The sequence below is a fragment of the Quercus lobata genome, chromosome 1 (genome assembly GCF_001633185.2).
Source record: "Quercus lobata isolate SW786 chromosome 1, ValleyOak3.0 Primary Assembly, whole genome shotgun sequence".
In the NCBI taxonomy this organism is placed as follows: domain Eukaryota; kingdom Viridiplantae; phylum Streptophyta; class Magnoliopsida; order Fagales; family Fagaceae; genus Quercus; species Quercus lobata.
Genome location: NC_044904.1, coordinates 29,358,789 through 29,368,254, shown reverse-complemented (window position 1 = coordinate 29,368,254; position 9,466 = coordinate 29,358,789). Strand labels below are relative to the sequence as shown.

Here is a 9,466-nt window from a genome sequence, read left to right as displayed (position 1 = left end):
GTCCAGGACCGGGTTAACAAAAATCGTGTCCCTACATATATATATATAAGTCCATTAAAAGAAAGAAAAAAATGCAAGAGATAGGGAGAAATTAATCACATTTGTTGGCAAAACATGAACTAAATAAAAGAAAAAATTACAAAGAGAGTAGTAGCAAATTTATAGAAAAGAAGATGGGAAGAAGAAAGTAAAAAAAGGGAGAGGAATGGTTGGAAGAAAAGTATGGGTAAAGTGGGGAAATAATAATAGGAAGAAGCAGAGCCCACAATTGAGGTGAAGGGTTGGAGGAAAAGTAAACGATTAGATAAAAAATACTGGGGAAAATAAGAGTAAAAAAATAGAAGGGAAATGGTTAAAAAGAATTAAATGAATGGATTGATAAAGTTGTTTATGGTTGGATTTGTAAAGAGAATAATTGAATAGTTTTTAACATTAAATGATTGGATTGTAAAGTTAATATTTTAATATATCTTTATATATAATATTGTTTAAAATATATAAAAATGATGATAATGTGGTGGATGAGTTGGCACAACAGGAGATTTGCAACATTATTAAAGATAAATACATTGTGACTAATTATTTTCAAAAGAAATATACTCACATAGAGAGAGAGAGAAACCACCTTTTTATGGCAAAAGATAGACTTAAATAAGAGAAATATGCAAAGGAAATAATAATAAAAATTATAGGAAAAAAATTGGAGACAAGAAAAGTGAAGAGAGAGAGAGAGAGAGAGAGAGAGAGAGAGAGAGAGGGTTAGAGAGAGAGTAATGGTAAAGTGGGGGATAGAATTGAGAAGAAGAAGAAGAGACCCAAAAACAAAAAAAGAGGTGGAGAAGAGTTGGAGAAAGAGTAAAGTTTAGATAAGAAATAATGGAGAAAATAAGAATAAAAAAATTAGAAGGGTAATGAATAAATAAAATTAAATGAATGGATCGTTAATATATTATTATTGCTTATGGTTGTGTTTGTAAAGGTAGAAACAGTATAGTTTCTAAAACCAAATGATTAGATTTGTAAAGTTAATGATTATGCTACTATTAGATTGATAATGTTTGTTTGAATTTAATTCCATTGATGTTGTAATCTCACTATGATTTAATTTTCTTTCCATGTTTGATGTAATTTGAGAACTTTATTTAAATGATCATAATTTGGGGACTTTATTTAAAGGACCCAAATTTCACTAATATTAGTAGTTGACTATGGATTTACCATTATAAATTTAGGTTGAGAGTCTTCTACCTTTGTTCCAATGTTTGTCAATTCCAAGCAAAGCCTGGTGATTATTCTGAGGTTCCTATTGTACTTGACAGACAGTAGACCCTAGGTATCATTGCCTAGGTTCTTTCTTCCTCCATTTTCAACATTTGACCCTAGAAAGAAACTGATACCTAGAATTTCACGATATTGTTCTCTTGTTTTCCCATAAAATTTCCCTCTTAGAGTGTATCATTATGCATTAAAATTCACAAGTACTGGTGTAATGAGAAGATGCATCAAAATTTCCCTCTTAAGAGATTCCTCCAAGTATCTTTGATGCTTGAGTTCAATTAGTTTATGACAATTAGTATTTTTTTTTTTGTTGGTTATGTTTAATATATAGAGGTTTGCAGGGTTGAGGCCTATGTGCAACTTCTTAATGGTGTGTAATGTTTTGAGTAAAATGTTATTCATAAAAAATTAAAATTTAAGGAAAAAAAAATAAAAAATAAAAAATAAAAAAACCAAAACCAAAAACAAAAACAAATTTTCTGTTGTGCTTTAAATGATGAGAATGGCATCTTGTCAAATAATCATTTTCCTTAGTTTGTAGTTTAGAAAGATTATTATGATTGTCCGGCAGAGTCCTCCATAGTTCACCCCTTTAACATCTAGTTGGATTTTGGACCCTTCTCCTTTCTTTTTTTTCTTTTTTTTTTTCTTTTTTATGCTAAAAAGTTGGACTTGGACAGTTGGACCCTTGTTCTCTCATTACAACAATTTTGACATGAACTATTTGGGGGCAAAGAAGGGAAAACCACCATTTTCTAGGAGTTTTTGACGTTTTAAACAAAGCCCCTGTGCTAACATGGATGTACATTTTTCCCACTTTACTCAATGGCGACGAGGCTTACATCACTTCCTTTATTACAACTGACCAACATTTCAACCCAACAACTTGGTCATGCTTTCTACCAATTGTTAGTGTGGCTTGAATTTTGCCACAAGCCCATAAGGCCCAACCAAGCCCAATCCGGTCATAAGAATTGACCTAATACAAGTTGTATTAGGAATCCCAGGAGCCGACTATATAAAGTTACATATATATATATATATATATGTGTGTGTGTGTGTGTGCGCGCGCGCTTTATGATATGCGGCAAGACAAAAAATAAAAGGGAATTGATGAAAGAGAAATTCCAATTAACCTAGTGAGCAGCCGCATGAGAGAAAATAGAGAAAAGAGAGGCAACCAGCTTCTATTCTTATTTTTTCTGTGAGAGAGTGCTAGGGTGTAATTGGGATTTGGGTTTCTTGAGAGTGTTCTTGTGCACTATTGTATTTTCCTTGATAATAGTGAAATCCCTACAACTCCGTGGACGTAAACAAATTGCCGAACCATGTAAATATTGTCTTGTGCGTGTGATTGTTTTTCTTTGGCGTGTGTTTTTTCTATTTGTTTTGTTTCTCACAGGTTGGGATTTTGGTTAAATTCCGTACAACTGGTATCAGAGCCTAGGGTTAGGTTTGAGTGGGAGCAATGGCAGAGGAAGCAGGAAAGGCGTCTGGAATAGAAAATTTTGATGGCACAGACTTCGCGTATTGGAGAATGCAGATTGAAGATTATCTTTATAGGAGGAAATTGCATTTGCCTCTTTTGGGGACAAAACTTGAGGCTATGAAGGCTAAGGAATGGACTCTTCTTGACAGACAGGTACTAGGAGTTATCAGGTTAACTCTGTCTAGATCTGTTGCACACAATGTTGTAAAGGAGAGGACAACATCAGATCTGATGAAGACTTTGTCTGGTATGTATGAAAAGCCGTCAGCAAACAATAAGGTGCACTTGATGAAGAAACTGTTCAATCTAAAGATGACAGAGAATGCATCAGTAGCACAACATCTGAATGAATTTAACACTATCACAAATCAATTGTTGTCTGTAGAAATTGATTTTGATGATAAGATCCGTGCACTGATCGTTTTGGCTTCTTTGCCAAACAGTTGGAAGGCAATGAGGATGGCAGTAAATAATTCTACACGAAAGGAAAAACTCAAGTACAATGATATACGAGATTCAATTCTAGCTGAGGAGATTCGCAGAAGAGATGCAAGTGAAACCTCAGGATCTAGTTCTGCCCTAAACCTTGAGACAAGAGGCAGAGATAATAACAGAAATTCAAATCGGGGCAGATCAAAATCCAGAAATTCTAATCGGAACAGAAGTAAATCTAGATCAGGCCAACAAGTACAATGTTGGAATTGTGGGAAAACAGGTCACTTTAGGAATCAATGCAAAAGTCCTAAGAAGAAGAATGAAGATGATTCTGCTAATGCTGTAACAGAAGAGGTACAAGATGCATTACTTCTTGCAGTAGACAGTCCACTTGATGATTGGGTTTTGGATTCAAGAGCTTCGTTTCATATCACTCCACACCGAGAAATCATACAGAATTATGTTGCAGGTGATTTTGGTAAGGTGTATTTAGCTGATGGTTCAGCTTTGGATGTTGTTGGTATGGAAGATGTCCGAATATTGTTGCCCAATGGGTCTGTTTGGTTATTGGAGAAGGTTCGACATATTCCTGACTTGAGGAGGAATCTGATTTCTGTTGGGCAACTTGATGATGAAGGACATGCAATACTATTTGTTGGTGGTACTTGGAAGGTTACAAAGGGAGCTAGGGTATTGGCTCGTGGAAAGAAAACTGGTACTCTGTACATGACCTCAAGTCCAAGAGACACAATTACAGTTGCTTATGCAAGTACTGATACAAGTCTATGGCACCGCAGACTTGGTCACATGAGTGAGAAAGGGATGAAGATGCTGCTATCAAAAGGAAAACTACCAAAATTGAAGTCCATTGATTTTGACATGTGTGAAAGTTGCATCTTAGGAAAGCAGAAAAATATGAGCTTCTTGAAAACTGGCAGGACACCGAAGGCTGAAAAATTGGAATTAGTACATACTGATTTGTGGGGGCCTTCTCCGGTTGCATCCCTTGGAGGTTCAAGGTACTACATCACTTTCATTAATGACTCAAGCAAAAAGGTATGGGTTTATTTTCTAAAAAATAAATCTGATGTATTTGAAACTTTTAAGAAGTGGAAGGCCATGGTTAAGACAGAAACAGGTTTGAAAGTAAAATGTTTGAGATTAAATAATGGAGGAGAGTACATAGATGAAGGGTTCAGTGAGTATTGTGCTGCACAGGGAATTAGGATGGAGAAGACCATTCCTGGGACACCACAGCAGAATGGTGTGATTAAGCGCACGAACAGAACTCTCAATGAGCGTGCTAGGAGTATGAGGTTGCATGCTGGACTACCAAAAACTTTTTGGGCTGATGCTGTTAGCACTGCAGCTTACCTGATAAACTGAGGACCTTCAGTTCCCATGGAGTTCAGACTTCCTAAGGAAGTTTGGAGCGGTAAAGAGGTAAATTTTTCACACTTAAAAGTTTTTGGTTGTGTTTCTTATGTTCATATTGATTCTGATGCTCGTAGTAAACTTGATGTAAAGTCTAAAATATGTTTTTTCACTGGCTATGGTGATAAGAAATTTGGCTATAGGTTTTGGGATGAACAAAATAGGAAAATCATCAGAAGTAGAAATGTGATATTTAATGAACAGGTTATGTATAAGGACAAGTCAACTGTAGTGTCAGATGTTACAGAGATAGATCAGAAGAAATCTGAGTTTGTCAACTTAGATGAATTGACTAAAGGTACTGTCCAGCAAAGGGGTGAAGAAGATAAGGAGAATGTAAATTCACAGGTAGATCTGAGTACACTTGTAGCTGAAGTCCGCAAATCTTCCAAAAACATTAAACCTCCATAGCATTGTTCACCCACTGTAATTATCTCCTGTTGCCTGATGGTGGTGAGCCAGAGTGTTATGATGAAGCCTTGCAAGATGAGAACTCAAGCAAATGGGAGTTAGCCATGAAGGATGAGATGGATTCCTTGTTGGGGAATCAGACATGGGAACTGACTGAATTGCCAGTAGGAAAGAAGGCTTTGCACAACAAGTGGGTATACAGAATAAAGAATGAGAGTGATGGTAGCAAACGTTATAAGGCCAGATTAGTTGTTAAAGGGTTCCAGCAGAAGGAAGGCATTGACTACATAGAGATATTTTCTCCAGTTGTGAAGATTTTAACAATCAGACTGGTACTGGGAATGGTGGCTACAGAAAACTTACATCTTGAGCAATTAGATGTGAAAACAGCATTCCTTCATGGTGACTTGGAGAAAGACCTTTACATGATTTAGCCAAAAGGGTTCATTGTTCAGGGACAAGAGAATTTAGTCTGCAAACTGAGAAAGAGCTTATATGGCCTAAAACAAGCTCCTAGGCAGTGGTACAAGAAATTTGACAGTTTTATGCATAGAATTGGGTTCAAGAGATGTGAAGCTGATCACTGTTGCTATGCTAAGTCTTTTGACAATTCTTACATTATATTACTGTTGTATGTGGATGATATGCTTATTGTAGGGTCTAGCATTGAGGAGATTAATAATCTGAAGAAGCAATTGTCCAAACAGTTTGCAATGAAGGATTTGGGAGCTGCAAAGCAAATCCTTGGTATGAGAATCATTAGAGACAAGACTAATGGTACATTGAAGCTTTCACAGTCAGAGTATGTGAAGAAAGTTCTCAGCAGGTTCAACATGAATGAAGCTAAACCAGTGAGCACACCCTTGGGTAGTCATTTCAAACTAAGCAAAGAACAATCACCGAAAACAGAAGAAGAAAGGGACCATATGAGCAAAGTGCCCTATGCCTTAGCTATTGGCAGCTTGATGTATGCTATGGTGTGTACAAGGCCAGACATTGCACATGCAGTGGGAGTTGTGAGCAGATTCATGAGTAGGCCTAGAAAGCAGCATTGGGAGGCAGTCAAGTGGATTCTGAGATATCTGAAGGGTTCATCAGATACATGTCTTTACTTCACAGGTGCAAGTTTGAAACTGCAGGGTTATGTAGATGTTGATTTTGCTGGTGATATTGATAGTAGAAAGAGTAGTACAGGGTTTGTTTTCACTCTGGGTGGTACAGCTATATCATGGGCTTCAAATCTACAGAAGATTGTTACTTTGTCTACTACAGAAGCTGAGTATGTTGCAGCAACTGAAGCTGGAAAGGAGATGATTTGGCTACATGGTTTCTTAGATGAATTGGGTAAGAAGCAAAAGATGGGCATTCTACACAGTGACAGTCAGAGTGCAATCTTTCTTGCCAAAAATTCAGCTTTTCATTCAAAGTCGAAGCATATACAAACAAAATACCACTTTATCCGTTACCTTGTTGAAGATAAACTGATAATACTTGAGAAGATTTGTGGATCTAAGATCCCGGCAAACATGTTGACAAAGGGTGTCACTATTGAGAAGTTGAAGCTGTGTGCAGTTTCAATTGGTATTCTAGCTTGAGGACAGGAGGATGAGTTGTAGGGATGAGGGATTGTGTTATGGAGGATTGTGGTTGATGTTTGCAGCTTGTGAGCCCTTAAGGGCTAAGGTGGAGCTGATGGAGGAGTTTGCTAGTGTAGCTTGATCAATTCAACCAAGGTGGAGATTTGTTAGTGTGGCTTGAATTTTGCCACAAGCCCATAAGGCCCAACCAAGCCCAATCCGGTCATAAGAATTGACCTAATACAAGTTGTATTAGGAATCCCAGGAGCCGACTATATAAAGTTACATATATATATATATGTGTGTGTGTGTGTGTGTGCTTTATGATATGCGGCAAGACAAAAAATAAAAGGGAATTGATGAAAGAGAAATTCCAATTAACCTAGTGAGCAGCCACATGAGAGAAAATAGAGAAAAGAGAAACAGTCAGCTTCTATTCTTATTTTTTCTGTGAAAGAGTGCTAGGGTGTAATTAGGATTTGGGTTTCTTGAGAGTGTTCTTGTGTACTATTGTATTTTCCCTAATAATAGTGAAATCCCTACAACTCCGTGGACGTAGGCAAATTGCCGAACCACGTAAATATTGTCTTGTGTGTGTGATTGTTTTTTTTTTTTTTGCGTGTGTTTTCTCTATTTGTTTTGTTTCTCACAGGTTGGGATTTTGGTTAAATTCCCTACACCAATTTCCATTAAAATTCAACACTTCCTCTTCCTCTGGGTCTCTTTCATTTTCCACAAACTTTGTATTTGCAATAATTCCTCAATTACCGATGTTGGGTGGCCATGGCCTTGCCTTAACCTTTTCTCCCTCGTGGGAACTTGCCCATGCTATTGGCATCCAGTCTCTAGGGCTCTTCAATGCCTCCAATAATGGCCTCCGAACAAACCACATATTAGCTATTGAGCTTGATACTGTTAAAAGTACTGATGTAAACAATATAGACAGTAACCATGTTGGTATTGATGTGAACGGTGTGACAACTGAATCAGCTACCACAACCTACTTTTCTGATCAAGAAGTGAAGAACATAAGCTTGGAGCTTTTAAGTGGAAACCCAATGTATCTTTGGATAGCCTACAATGGAACAGAAAAGTTATTGAATGTCACACTAGCCCCGACCAACATCCTAAAACCAAACCGGCCTCTCTTGTCAACACACATTGATCTGTCTCAATATGTTTTGGAATCTATGTATGTTGGTTTCTCTGCATCTACTGGTGTAGTTGGTAGCGACCACTATATTCTTGGATGGAGCTTTAATAGAAATGGAAAACAAAAAAGCTACCAAGACAAATGATCATAGTTTTTCTAGTAATAACTCTCATGCTGATAACAATCACCGGAGCTGCATACATTATAAGAAGGAAGAAGTATGAAGAAATACTTGAAGATTGGGAAAGCGAGTATGGTCCTCACAGGTTCATCTACAAGAATCTCTATAAAGCAACCAAAGGTTTCTCAAACAAAGAACTTCTTGGAGCAGGAGGTTTTGGAAAGGTTTATAAAGGAACACTTTCTTCTTCCAAAATACACATTGCAGTCAAGAAAGTCTCCCACGATTCTAAATAAGGGATGAAGGAATTTGTGGCTGAGATCATTAGCTTGGGTAGGCTGAGGCACAGGAACTTGGTGCAGCTCGTGGGATATTACTGGTGAAAGGGTGAACTCCTCTTGGTCTATGATTATATGCCCAACGAAAGCCTCGACAAGTTCTTACATGGAAATGAAAAACCAAAACTTAACTGGCTTCAACGATTTCAAATCCTCAAAGGGGTAGCATCTAGCCTTCTCTACCTCCATGAAGAGTGGGAACAGGTTGTTCTACATAAAGATGTAAAACCAAGCACTATCCTCTTAGATGTTGAATTAAATGGAAGGCTTGGAGATTTTGGCTTTGCCAAATTAAGCAAGCATGGTGCCAATCCCCAAACAACCCATGTGGCTGGGACTGTGGGTTATTTGGAAGGGCAACCACTTGCACTGATGTGTTTGCTTTTGGGGCTTTCATGCTAGAGGTGGCTTGTGGAAGGAGGCCTGTAGAGATACAAGGATTTACTGAAGAGGTAATTTTGGTTGACTGGGTGTTTGAGCGCTGGAGAAAAGGATCTGTCCTTAATGCAAGTGATCCTCAATTGGAAGGTAATTATGTGGTGGAGGAAATGGAGTTGGTTTTGAAACTAGGCTTGCTTTGCTCACACTCATCGCCAGCAGCTAGGCCTAGCATGAGGCAAGTGATGCAATTTTTGGATGACAATGTTGATCTGCCAGAATTACCACATGACAGTGCTTGTTTTGGTAACTTTACACGTGTTAAACCATCTGATATCTTATTGTCAATTCCTTCACTAAATAGCAAGGGTTTGACGCCCTCCTCAGGCACAGATTCAATCCTCAAGTATGGTCGTTGAAATATTTGCATATCATGGTATGAGTAAACTAAATTATGGAACTATGCTTAGGACCAAATCAACCAGTGGCATACAGAAAGCTTAGACGTCGCCTTCAAGGGTGGAGAGGAGAAAAAAGGAACTTGTGAATAATATGATATATACAATTTCTTTCCCTTAATATAGAATCTACTATTAGTAGGAATCTACTTGAGCTCTAAGTAGCAGATCTCAATCTTGTCACACCAACGTTGAGGTGTTGTGGAGGTTATTCATTTGTGTTTAATTACTCAGAAAATGTAAGAAAGGAAAGGAAGACTTTTTTATTTTTTATTTTATCTAGAGCTTCATTTTATACTAAGCGATGCCGCCTAGGAATTTTGTTAGACATGTAGGACAAAAAAACTATCAAAAGTGAACAAAATGATATAAGTGTAACATTTTCAATAATTTA

The 9,466-nt window shown here is 37.5% G+C and overlaps 1 pseudogene; it reads left to right on the top strand.

Annotated features, from left to right (window-relative positions):
- Positions 1–2,103: 2,103 nt before the first annotated feature.
- LOC115952179 lies at positions 2,104–9,033 on the top strand (annotated as a pseudogene).
- The last annotated feature ends 433 nt before the right edge of the window (positions 9,034–9,466 follow it).